Below are 14257 nucleotides of genomic sequence, written 5' to 3'. Positions count from 1 at the left end.
TACTTCCCGTTGTTTTTTGTGACATCGCATTGAGATTAAACTGTCTACTTTGAAAATGAATACCTCAAGATCCATGGCGCGTGGCATATTTTAGAACATTTCTGCATGATTATGAGGAGGAACACTACACGTTTTGCGCCCAATTGAAAAAAAAGTTGTCCTTCAGGATCCATTTAACTGTCAACTTGGATTACAGATGACACAGGAAAAGGCATTCAATTAAATCCTAAACAATTTTTACGGTACCATGTTGCTGGATATGTAGGGCCACGATTAAAATCCTCTATTGTCTCTGACTCGGTCTTTGAAGACAATAATTACATACATTGTTTGAAATGAAATCTGCATTTATATAGTGCTTTTCAAGTCAATGACTTCCCAAAGCGCTTTACAATGTGCTTCACACTTCCCAATAGCGGCCGTGCAGCCATGTAAGGCGCTAACCTGCTTATTGGGGGTATTAGGGGTTCAGTGTCTTACCCAAGGATACTTCGACATGTAACACGGAGTAGCCGGGATTCGAACTGCGATCTCTTGATCCCAAGACGAGCGTTATACCTCCTGAGGTTTCATTTTATACGCCTATATTGTAAATTATTATTATTCATAGTTAACATTGTCAATAAATCATTTTAATCATCATCGTGGTACCGTAAAAATAGTGTTATGATAAAAATCTAAAGCCTTTTCCTATGTTCCCTATAACACTAGTAGATTACGTCAGAACCAGAACAAATGGTAGACCCAATCGCGTAACGTTAGTCACAAGTTTTATGGACATGTAGAGGAAAAGGCAGCGCCCAAGATCCGGTGCGCGCTGAAGCCGATCACGGAATCGGAACGTGTTCTAAATGCGGAATTGGATCTTCCAGAGCGGGAGGTCATAGTGTAGTAGACGGAAAAAAATGGTCGTTAGCCAGGAGAGCAGAACGTGGTAGGGGTCAAAAAATGAGCCGTTAGCCAGGACGGGAGATCAAAACGTGGTCGGGGGAACAAACAGGACCGATGGGAGTCAGAGTCAAAAACGCTTGCCTCGTGAGAACAGGTTCGCTGACGGACTTACAACAGGCGAGTGAAAGGACGGAGTTTAAGTAGGACGGGGGACCAATCATGAAGCCAGCAGCGGCTGGCGCCAAACGAGCAGGCACAGGTGAAATTAATCAGTCACCGAGACGGATTAGTAGTTAAGAATCGGTGATGTCACCGCTGGAATACGTGTTCGAATCCCGTTGCATTAAATGCTATGAAAATGTGATCAGCAATATTTGTCCACTAATCAATCATTCCTCAAATACGGTAATTAAAGCAAATTTTCGTGTATAACGTACACTCAAATTCTGAATTATTTTTTGCGTACAAAAAAATGCATGTTAAACTTGAATGTCAGCATCTATGCTATTAATCCTAGTCAAGTGGATGTTGATGGCGTGTAGAGATTTTTTATTTATTTTCCAAAACTGAAACCTGGTCCAAAAACGGGGGAAGAAAGCTTAAATCATGTAATTTTATCTACCGGCCGAACCCCCCCAAAAAAACCTTGTATGGTCAAATCGAGCCTTGTGTTGAGAACACGTTTCAGTGGGAGACAATTATTGAAACTCGATTCTGTTTTTGATGTCGTTAATCATTTTAGTTTGTTTTTTCTTGGTAAAGGACTTCGAGCTACCACTTTTTCCATCTTCTACTTGAATTCACCCCATGATCAGATAAGATTCCCAGTTCAATAAATTAGGAATGTAATAACGAGAAAAAAAAGCATGTTTTGTGAGCCAGTGGCAGAAGTTATTTCTTAATCATAAATAATTAAAGGATTTAAAAATGCAGATCTCCTTTTGGAGTCCTAAATACATATTGCATGTAAGCATATAGACTTAATTTAGCATGAATTAATAGGTTCTTGTACATAAACGACAGAACACAAAATGCTTAACCCTGATTTTGTTATTTGCCAGAAAATTGGTTCGCGCCCCGGCCGAGTCATTCCTAAGACTTAAAAAGTGGTCGGCGGCGCCCTCTGTTGGCTGCGGCTGCATCGGCTCGCTACAACGGGTCAGGTGCAATCGACATTTCGTTCTGTGTACATTGTTACACAGAATGACAATACAAGGAAATTATTATTATTATATTATTATTATTATTATTATTATTATTAAATTCAAGGAAATAGCCCATGCTTTTTACTAAACGGCGCCCCTTGTGGACTAAGACCAAAACTGCTAACCCAGGATAAAATAACATAAAAAGGTAAATATTTACAGAGGTGTATTGCATCTCATCTCATCAGCTGCACCGCTTATCCTCAGTAGGGTTGCGGGGGTGCTGGAGCCCATCCCAGCAATCATTGGGCAGTGGGCAGGGGACACCCTGAACTGGTTGCCAGCCAATCGCAGGGCACATGGGGACAGACAACTCAGATTCAGATTTACTTTATTGTCATTCGTATACACGTGTATACAGAACGAAATGTCGATACATCTGACCCGCACAGTTTCCTTGAGCGTCAGCCGGGATAGATAAGATTAACCATGTCTTCGTCGCTGCTTTGTAGGCCGCTGGGTCTTGACTCACTCGCTCAGTCACATTTGAAATATATACAAACACAATTTTTCACAATATTTGTATTTTTTTTTAATAATTATTTAGAATAAAACCGAAAACAACCAATTCTGAAAATATAGCATGAATAAATGTGAATACATAATCAATGCAACAAAAATTGCTTTGGCCTAAGTTTGTTATTTAGCTAGAAAATTCAAGGGAATATGCTTGAAAGCACAATAATCTGGGACTAAGTAAAATAACATCTGAAATAATTAACAAATAATAATTAGGTCTGTATACAACGTTTTGCATTTTTTTTTAGTTATCGAGATTTTTTTTTTAGAAAATAAACTTCTTAAGAGCAAAAATAAGATAAAAAAAAACCTGAAAAAAAGAGAAAAAAGGACTGCAAAAAACCGAATAAATGACTAAATTATATATTCAGAAAAAAAAATGAAAATGGTTCTGAAATAAAAAATAATAATAAAATAAAGAAAAAAAAAACAGAACCAAAAAAAAATACTCCATCTCACTATACCCCCTGCCCGTCTCAGCTCCATGGGGAGCAGAGCTTTCAGCCCCCCGCGCCCCAGCTCTGGAACTCACTGCCATCTGACCTCCGAAATTCTGCGACCCTGTCCACCTTCAAATCCAGACTCAAAACTCACGTCTTCAGACTAACAAGATACAATGTATTATTATTAAAAATAGGTTTCCTCAATAATTGTCAGACAAACAAGCCCTGTTGGAATAGTAGAACTGCACTCGAGGTCATTTAAAAAGAAAATTCACGATTTTAATCGTTTTAAGATGTAAAAATACATCAAGGTGCGTCTGTTTTTTCTGCATTTGTGCAAATTCTATCTCCAAATTGTAAAAACATACTCAAAATAGTGCTTTAGTGCGAGTGGTTGCAAAGTAAATATAACTGACACCATTTTGATGCTTAACCGATGTTGCTTCTAATTCAACCTCAGATTTTTGCATTTGTGTGAATTATCCTCTCCATTTTCTGGAGGGATTTTGATACCGTTTTGTGCTACAGCAAGGCCTACAAGGTTACATAATATCCATCCGAGTTCAACCATTTCACACTGCTTGTGTAACAGCCTTTGTAGAGTCCGGTTCAGAGGGCATCCTGAGTGCTACATCTTCCACAAGGATCTTTAAAAAAATAAAAAAGTCGATGACGGAAACAGGACCCACTCGGGTGACGCTTCTCACAGTTTTATTGGGAGGAAAGGAAAGGGGTGCACACACGATCGGGTGGCCGCTCTGAACGCGGAAGTGGGACTTCCGTGGCGAGCGATGGCGGTGCCGTTAACGGAAAATGCGGGTCAGTAGCCGGGACACAAGAGCAAAAACGTAATCGGGATCCGAAACAAGTCGAAAGCCAGGAGAGGAGAGTAGACGTGGTCGAGGTAAAAAAAACTCATCGTTCTTCGGGACGGGAGATAAATTCCACAGGCCACACCCAAAATTGATTGCCACAACCTATGTTGAATCAAGAAATTACTGAAATTGTATCTGTGAAGTAGGCTACAAAATCTAAAGAACACAATAATCATACCTAGATCAAAAGAAATTCCAGAAGATATTGGGAAAAAAGTGATTGAAATCTATTTAGTCTGTAAAAGGCTGTTGCAAGACAGTTGCAAACCTTTCCAGGAGTGGTCGACCAACTGAGATTACGCCAAGGAGTCGACGACAGATCCTTCAGGAGGTTACAAAAGAACCTCGAAAAACATCCAAAGAACTGCAGGCCTTGCTGGCTTCAGCTAAGGTCAGTGTTCATCGGTCATTCTCCACAATATCAAAGACACTGGAAACAGTGAGATAGTTCCCAGGCGCAAAGCACTTCTGTCACAAAAGAACACAAAGAGTTATCTCACGTTTGTCAAAAAACTGTGATTTTTCTCAAGACTTTTAGAGATAAGTCAAACATTTTTGGAAGGTGTTCACCCTGTTACATCTGGCACAAAAATGGCACAGCATTTGACAAAAAGAACATGATGCCAACAGTAAAGCATGGTGGCTGAAGTGTGATGGTCAGGGACTGCTTTGGTGCTTCAAGACCAAGACAACTTGCTGTGGTTGACAGAATAATGAATTCTGGTGTTTACCAGAAGATCCTGAAGGAGAACATCCGGCCATCAGCAGGACAATTCGAAACACACCGGCGAGTCCACCCACGAATGGCTAAAAAACATAACAAAATGAATGTTCTCGAGTGCCCAAGTCAATATCTGCATTTAAATCCAATTGAGATGCTGGGGTGTGACCATAAACGGGCGGTTCATCCTAGAAAATCCTCCATTATGGCAGATTTGGAACAATTTTGCAAAGAAGAGTGGGCCAAGATTCCTCCAAACGTTTCTGTCATCGCTGTCAAAGGTGGTCCAACTATTAGGTGAAGGGGTCAATTCCTTTTTCACAAAGGGGACTGATTTCTGGTTTCTAATTTTGGGCATTTGATGAAATCGACGTTTCAAAACTGAATTTTGTATTTGCTTGGGTTTTCTCTGTGTGATATTACAATTTGTTTGATGATCTGAAACTTTTGTCAGTGATAGGTAGGCAAAAAGCACAGAAATCAGGCAGTGGGCTAATACTTATTCACTGCACTGTATTGTTCCAATATTCTACATAGTCCGTCTTGTCGTGAGTAAATAGGTTCAGTTTTGTGCTCGTACGGTTTATTGTCACTTAATAACTCAATCATTTAAGGGGAGCATTTGGCTGAGGTTAACAGGTATGAATAATTATTATTTTTAACAATAAAATAATGTATTATTTCAACATATACTAAATAAAATATAAATCAATAATGATGTTATAATTACTATTATTGTCATAAAAGATCTACTAAATAGCACTGCCCAATAGCAAACTTGCAGTCAGTAGTAGGCATAGGTAGCAAACAGCATTTACCCAACACCAAATATACTTACTGCTGTCAGGACCAGAATGGACACAGGACCCACTTGCGTAACGCTTCTCACAGTTTTATTGGGAGGAATGGAAAGGGGTGCACACACGATCGGGTGGTCGCGGGGAGCAGGTCGCTCTGAACGCAGAAGTGGGACTTCCGTGTCGAGCAATGGTGGTGCTGGGAACGGAAAAAACGGGTCAGTAGTTGGGATAGAATAGCAAAAACGTTATCGGGATCGGAAACAAGTCGAAAGCCAGGAGAGGAGAGCAGACGTGGTTGTGATAGAAAACGGATCGTTATCCGGGACGGGAGAACAGACGTGGTTGAGAACAAAACAGATCGTAACGGGAGACAAACAGGAGCAAAAAACAGGGCATGCGAAAATTAGGGCTAGCCGTGTAAAAACAGATTCGCAGACGGACTGACCAAAGGGGACTGACAGGACAGAGTTTAAATACTGACAGGGAGCCAATCTGTCAACAAGCTGCAGCTGGCGCCACACGGGCGGGGCCATTTGGGTGCCATGGCAACCGTGACAACTGCAGCATTCGGCATTTGAGTAAACCTAAACCAGATCGCCACAATAAGTTACTAGATATGAACTCGGCTCTGCAAACGCAGACTTTCATAATGATGTCCTCAGTCCAGTCAGTTATTTTAAAAGCTTTTCAGCCACAAGCTCATATGATGATTTTGAAAAGGCCTGTTTCCTCTGGGAATTGCAAAAAACAGTTGTGATTTATGCACCCTAACACTCAACTGCTGGGCATTTTGTATTTATAAATTGCAACCCAACAAGCAAATCTTCTCTCACTCTATTCAAACTCATGCTGTACACTACTCCCAATGTTTTGGATCAATAATCCTGTGGTGATGTAGGTTGGAAAGGGGGTCTTTTGAATACAAGGTGCTTATATTGCACTGAGTCCTTGTCAGAAAGGAGCATGTCGCTTTGTTAAAACAGCCAATCAGCGGGTTGCTCTCTCTCTCCAGCATCCCGAAGGGGAAGAACCGAGTTGTTCTCGCTGCAAGACTGAAGCGCGCTGAGGAGACGACTGGAGAGACGGACGGAGGCGCTTCTTTTTAACGATGATTTTGAACTAACAAAGAGGAGGGGGATTACGTCAGCAGGTGATTGTTTCCTTTATTTCTTTTCAAATGCATGTCAAAATGGTTTTAAAAGCGCAAGTCTCCTGCTTCTTTATGAGACAGACGCATCCGATTCTGGAAGGTGCGCTCGCCCCTGCGTTCCTACGCGTCAACGCACGCTCGCTCACACATGATAAACATGTTAAATGCAGCTACGTGAGATTATTATTGCAGTTTTACGAGCGCGTTTGAGGCTTGCAGAGAGATTTTGGCATTTGCAGTTTTATGTAACACTTGTCTCGGGCAACAGCTGCAGCCGCAGCCATGTCTGCGTAACGTCAACAACGCGAGCGTCTTCGCTTGTGTTTATCTTGCAAGCGCGCCCGTACGAGCGTGCTGATTGGTGGAGGACATTGACTGACAGTTTTGCTGGCCAATGGCCGCAGACATTCGTGTGAAGGCTAGTTACATAATTAAGCACGCAAGACAGGATGCATGGCCCCATTAATCATCTTCCTGACGCTTGATTGCAAACTTGCATGCTCGTGCATGCATAGAACGTTAAATATGATCTTGAATTGATCGAGAACGTGCAATGGGGACTAGTTATCGCACGTGACTAGTCACTAGTGACGTGCTGTAAGGTCGGTGCCTGGTGAGGCACTAACAGACAACAATTGAACCGACATCTTATTCATCAATTGATTGACAATGCAAGAAAAGCAATTTCTAAACCTAGGAAAAAAACACGTTTTATTGTCTTAACTTGTATAGGAAGTCTATACGCTGCTCCTTTATATATTGTTTCACCATTTCAAATTGTTTACACCAGGGGTCGGGAACCTTTTTGACTCAAAGAGCCATAAAAGCAAAAAATATTAATTTTATTTTGGGAAAGAGCCACACCATATATTATGAGACAAATTTACTAAATTGCTAAACCCGCGCCCCAGACAAAAGCTTAGTCTTCAGCACATTTATTTTTGATGATTTGATAAAAATTATGAAGAGAATAATGCCAGAGCCCCTGTCCCAAATTCAACAAACATACCACTTTAAACTTGTCTCTTTCTTGCAATTACTCAAGATCGGTTAAACTCCTTTTGACCCTTTTTTTCATACATATTGGTTTCAAAACCAGATGCGAGCATTTATTTTGTAAAAACGTCACAACATTCTGAGAATAGGGAGCCTTATGTGCTTACCTTTGGCGAGAGATGGGAGGGAAGGCTTGTACTTTTTGCATAGCTCCACCCATCCCTCCCACTCACCCAATCAAATGACTAAGTTCTCTTCCGGTGTTTTGGCGTATTTACAGTTCTGTGGATTCATCATAAAGTATCTGAACACTGAACACAGATTATATAGTGAACTTTTAAATAAAGGATTCTTTAGCGTTGTACAGCCAAAACGAGTTTTTTCCCCCCCCTTTTTTTGTGTGACACCTTGACTGTAAATTGTAGTGAAAAACGTGCCCTATATATACTGCGAAGTGTTTCATTTGCAATTAGCTTTGGTTTGGCTTTACGTGTACCTGAAAAGGATAGACAATCTCGATTTTGAACAAGATGGAGAAATATTGCATGCAATCAAATTGGTCTCTGAGCCATAGGTACTCATAGAAAGAGCCATATATGGCTCGCGAGCCATAGGTTCCCGACCCCTGGTTTACACTGTAAAAATGTACAGGGGGAAACAATATATACTGCTATATATAGTACGCACTACATTTATTGCAAGAGGCAAAAGAACCGAGAAAGATGCTGGAAGAGTTGTTTATGTTCTTTACTTGGTAAATCAACTACATTACACAAATGTTCTTTGTTTTATTCTACACTGTCTTGCTGTGAGTAAATAGGTGCCGCGTTGTGTTTGTAGGGTTTGTTATTCTTAAGAAGGGGAATTGCAATCAGTAATTGGCTGAGGTGGACAGGTATCAGTTATTGACCATCACCACCCTAAACAAGCACACAAAATCAATGTTTCTCAATATTTTTTAGAATAACATACGTGTCAACTTATTGCAACCATTATTAATGTATTCTTCGTAGTATTTCTGCTATTGTATTCTGGTGTTAAGGTTTTTGTAGTAATTCTGTAGTAGCCTTTTTGAAGTATTTCCGCTGTAGTATGGCTTTTCTAGTAGTACTCTAGAATTATTACTGTAGTTTTATTATGGTAGTATTTATTTTTGTACGATTTAGAATTTTTGTAGTATTTTCTTAGTATTCTTGTAGTATTTCTGCAGTAGTATTCTTGTAGCATTTCTGTAAAACATCTGTAGTAGTTGTTGTATTTCTGTAGTCTTCTTGTAGTATTTCTAAAGTAGTATTTCCATAGGATTCTTGTAGTTTTTCTGCAGTAGTATTTTTGTAGTAGGATTTTTGTAGTATTACTGCAGTATTTTGTAGGATTATTGCAGTATTTTGGGAGAATTTCTATAGTGCGATTTTCGTAGATTTTTTTGGGGCACTATTTCCTTAGTAAGATGTTTGTCGTATTTCCGTAGTATTTTTGTACTATTTCCATAGTAGTTTGTTTGTAGTATTCTTGTAGTATTTCTGCAAAACCCTTTCTGAAATATTTCTGCTGTAGTATTTTTGTCGTGTTTCTGTCATATTTCTGAAGTACTATTTTGGGAGTATTCTTGTAGTATTCCTGCAGTAGTATTTTTGTAGTAGGACTTTTTTAGTATTCCTGTAGTATTTTTTGTCGGATTATTGCAGTATTTTTGGAGAATTTCTGTAGTGGGATTTTTGTAGATTTTTTTAGGTACTATTTCCTTAGTAAGATGTTTATAGTATATTTTTGTACTATTTCCATAGAAGTATTTTGTAGTATTTCTGCAGTAACTTTTCTGTAATATTTCTGCTGTAGTATTTTGTAGTATTTCTGAAGTATTTTGGTAGTATCCTCATAGTATTCCTGCAGTAAAATTTTGTAGTAGGATTTTTGTAGTATTACTGCAGTATTTTTGTAGGATTATTGCAGTATTTTGGGAGAATTTCTATAGTGGGATTTTCGTAGATTTTTTTGGGTACTATTTCCTTAGTAAGATGTTTGTCGTATTTTGGTAGTATTTTTGTACTATTTCCATTGTGGTATTTTTGTAGTATTCTCGTAGTATTTCTGCAGTAACTTTTCAGTAGTATTTCTGCTATAGTATTCTGGTGTTAAGGTTTTTGTAGTAATTCTGTGGTAGCCTTTTTGAAGTGTTTCCGCAGTAATATGGTTTTTCTGTAATTTTATTATGGTGGTACTTATTTTTGTACAATTTAGAATTTTAGTATTTGTCTTTTTGTAGTATTCTTGTAGTATTTCTGCAGAAACTTTTCTGTAATATTTATTCTGAAGTATTTTTGAAGTGTTTCTGTAGTATTTCTGAAGTAGTATTTCTGCAGTAGTATTTTTGTAGTAGGATTTTTGTAGTATTACTGTAGTATTTTTGTAGGGTTATTGCAGTTGTATTTTGGTAGAATCTCTGTGGTGGGATTTTTGTCCTCTTTTTGTCCTTTTTCCTGATTAGGATTTTAGAAATATTTCTTTGGTACTTTTGTAGTATTTCTGTAGTAGTATTTTTGTAGTATTATTGCAGTAAAATTCGGTATTATTTCTGCTGTAGTATCTTTGTATTATTTCTGAAGTAGGATTTTTGTAGTATTGCTGTAGTATATTGTGTTTCCTTTGTATTCTTTAGCATTTCCGCAGTAGTATTTTGTAGTATTTCTGCATTGAGGGGTTCGCCAAATAAGAATTCCTGCCCTAATGGTATTAATGATGTTCAGTATGTGAAAATGAAGCGATTCTGAAAGAGAAAATGTTAAAATTGTGAAAGTTAATACTTTAAAATTCCAACACTAAATAAATAAAACCATTTAATATACATTTAATTTTATAGTTCCGTGATGACAGGTGAGGCACATCACTGGATGTCAGGCACTCGGTTGCGATACAGTAAGCTTAGTTGTGACCCGAAAGAGGTCAGGTAAAAAATATAAAAAGAATCGTAGGATGTCAGTATATCTATTACAGAAACATAAGTATGTCACGAGGGCAGATATGGCATGTGACGTGTTCTCCCTATAGCATGAATAAGACATGCATGAGGGCACAGTCATTGGCCCAGATTTTACCAGCCTAAGAACCTTTTGGCTGAAGTCACAAACACTTTGCTTCAATGCGAAAATGATTATACACTAGATTTTTTAAAGGGGCAAAAACAGGTCAGGAAGATTCATGCTTCATAAATACGGTAACTGTGCTAAAACGGGAATTGTAAGTTGGAACCGGATTTAATTGCAAGAATTATTGACATTGAATCTATTTAAAGGTGAAAATGTTGCTACAAACTTCTGCTTCCTTGTCAAATAGAATCTGTTTTTTGGGGTTTGAGACCCGAAAAAGAATTCTGGTGGGATTCAACTTGGACAATTCATAATTATTAGATAGTTTTACCATGCTGGAGAACTGGCATATCTACAACATCTGGGAACATCTTAATTGAGAGGCAGATAATTTTGCCACTCTGGCCATATAAAAAGGTTTGAATCATCACCAAACTACGGCCGGAGGGCCTTTTCTGGCCGATGAACATTTTTCATCTGGCCTCAGCGTATTTTTAAAAATGTTATCCTACAACTGAGCTGTATACACTGCAGGGGTCATCAATCCATTTGGAGCCGAGAGCTTTTTTTTTTTTACTGATTAGCACGAAGAGATACCAGTTTGATAAGCATTTCTTCAATAACAACTTTACATGTTATAACTATGTTGTGATTATGTTATAACTGTAATTCCTCGGTTATCACAGTTAATGGGGACAGAACCCAACCATGAAAATCTGCAAAGTAGAAACCTTGTCATGGTTGCCATGGCGCCCGTGTGGCGCCAGCTGCGGCTTGTTGACAGATTGGCTTTCCGTCTATTTAAGCTCAGTGCTCTCACTCTTCCTTTGTACGTCCGTCAACGAACCTCTGCACCCGCAAGACGTGGGTTTTGACTCTGTCCGGTTTCCTGCTTGTGTTTCCTGTCCGGTATTGTTCCCGTTTATTTTGTCCTGTTTAATATCGGTTTCCAGTTTCGTTCCAGTCTAGTTTGTCCTGTTTAATTTTGATATCCTGTTTTGATATCAATCCTGTCTGTCCCGTTGTTTAATATCGGTTTCCAGTTTCGTTCCCGTCTAGTTTGTCCTGTTTATTTTCAAAATCCTGTTTTGATATCAATCCTGTATGTCCCGTCCTGTCTGGTATCGACCCCATCTGTCCGATATCTGTTTGCACAATCGGCATCAATGTCGTCCGCCTCTGGTTTCCTATCATTCCACGCCAGACTGCTGCCTAACATGCATGACTCCCGATTTCCTGTAAAATAAAAGGCGTGTCTGAGAAACGTCACGCATTTGGGTCCTGATCCTGTTCCGGTTCATGACATTATCATTTATCTAATTGTTGGTTTGTTATTCAAGAACACACTCAATTTACAAGTTCAAGTATTTGTCTACCAAAATTATTGTACTTAATACACTTTTTTCCCAAATATCATGTGACCGGTACGGAAAACTCCATTTACTTTCTGGTTGTGTCCTCCAGACACTAAACATTTTTTGAAAAAGGCCCAAGAGGGCCACTAGGGAACGCCAAAACCCACATGTGGCTCCTGAGCAGGTTTAGTGGGTAAGGAGTTCCAACTTTGTTGGTGACAGAAAGCATCTTGCTCTGTTTAGCTAATCAGAATGCAAAACACAATGTACGGAGAAAATCCACGAAGCAGTTAACCAGCGATTAAAGAAGCGCGAAGGAGCGAAGCTGCTCTGGATTATGTTATTACCAAGACCCAGATCGCGGCGGTGAGATCACTAAATTCTAACTACTGGACCACCAGAGGTACAAACAACATTTAAAAAAGAGAGTGAATTTGATCTCATTATCTCATTATTTTAAGTTCCAGTGCCAGAGACGAATATTATTTTTGTTGTGCATTTACAATGACAATTAATTTGATTCTATTCTTTTATTCTAAGCATTGCATCTGACAAATTTATTGTCATCGTAACATGTGAAATGTACAGTGCATCCGGAAAGTATTCACAGTACTTCACTTTTTCCACATTTTGTTATGTTACAGCCTCATTCCAAATAGTATTAATTTAATCTCTTATCTCAAAATTCTAAACAAAATACTCCATTATGACAATGTGAAAAAGTTTTTTTTCACTTCTTTTGAATTTATTAAAAATAGAAAACTAAGAAATCACATTTACATAAGTATTCACAGCCTTTGCCATGAAGCTCAAAATTGAGCTCAGGTGCATCTTTTTTCCACTGATCATTCTTGAGATCTTTCTACAGCTTAATTGGAGTCCACTTGCAGTAAATTCAGTTGATTGGACATGATTTGGAAAGGCACACACCTGTCTATATAAGGTCCCACAGTTGAGTGTGCATGTCAGAGCACAAACACCAAGCATGAAGTCAAAAGAACTGTCTGTAGACATGCAAGACAGGATTGTCTTGAGGCACAAATCTGGGGAAGGATACAGAAAAAATTCTGCTGCTTTGAAAGTCACAATGAGCACAGTGGTCTCCATTATTCGTAAATGGAAGACATTTGGAACCACCAGGACTCTTCTTAGAGCTGGCCGGCCTTCTAAACTGAGCGATCGGGAAAGAAGAGCTTTAGTCAGGGAGGTGACCAAGAACCCGATGGTCACTCTGTCAGAGCTCCAGCGTTCCTCTGTGGAGAGAGGAGAACCTTCCAGAAGGACAACCATCTCTGCAGCAATCCACCAATCAGGCCTGTATGGTAGAGTGGCCAGACGAAAGCCACTCCTTAGTAAAAGGAACATGGAAGCCCGTCTGGAATTTGCCAAAAAGCACCTGAATGACTCTCAGACCATGAGAAACAAAATTCTCTGGTCTGATGAGACAAAGATTGAACTCTTTGGTGTGAATGCCAGGCGCCATGTTTGGAGGAAACCAGGCACCGCTCTTCACCAGGCCAATACCATCCCTACAGTGAAGTGGCAGCATCATGCTGTGGGGATGTTTTTCAGCAGCAGGAACTGGCAGACTAGTCAGGATAGAAGGAAAAATGAATGCAGCAATATATAGAGATATCCTGGATGAAAACCTGCTCCAGAGCGCTCTTGACCTCAGGCTGGGGCGAAGGTTCATTTTTCAGCAGGACAACGACCCAAAGCACACAGCCAAGATCTCAAAAGATTGGCTTCAGAACCACTCCGTGAATGTCCTGGAGTGGCCCAGCCAGAGTCCAGACTTGAATCCGATCGAACATCTCTGGAGAGATCTGAAAATGGCTGTGCACAAACGTCTCCCATCCAACCTGATTGAGCTTGAGACTTGTTGCAAAGAAGAATGGGCAAAACTGCCTAAAGATAGGTGTGCTAAACTTGTGGGATCATATTCAAAAAGACTTGAGGCTGCATTTGCTGCCAAAGGTGGATCAACAAAGTATTAAGCAAAGGCTGTGAATACTTAAGTAAATGTGATTTCTTAGTTTTCTATTTTTAATAAATAAATAAAAAAGTTAAAAAAAAACTTTTTCACATTGTCATAATGGAGTATTTTGTGTAGAATTTTGAGATAAGAGATTAAATTAATACAATTTGGAATGAGGCTGTAACATGACAAAATGTGGAAAAAGTGAAGCGCTGTGAATACTTTCCGGATGCACTGT

General features: G+C 39.2%; 1 protein-coding gene across 1 annotated transcript in view; it reads left to right on the top strand.

Moving 5' to 3' along the window:
• Positions 1 to 6446: 6446 nt before the first annotated feature.
• The window catches only part of tppp (tubulin polymerization promoting protein), a 34160-nt gene continuing 26349 nt past the window's right edge, over positions 6447 to 14257 (top strand). The window contains exon 1 of the mRNA XM_088327269.1: positions 6447 to 6604. The gene's annotated coding sequence lies outside the window, so the exon portion shown is untranslated. The remainder of the gene's footprint in view (positions 6605 to 14257) is intronic.

The sequence above is a fragment of the Urocampus carinirostris genome, chromosome 2, assembly GCF_059441175.1.
Source record: "Urocampus carinirostris isolate Australia breed hairy pipefish chromosome 2, RoL_Ucar_1.0, whole genome shotgun sequence".
NCBI lineage: Eukaryota > Metazoa > Chordata > Actinopteri > Syngnathiformes > Syngnathidae > Urocampus > Urocampus carinirostris.
The sequence above is the reverse complement of the archived record's forward strand: the minus strand, read 5'-3'. Positions and strand labels throughout refer to the sequence as shown.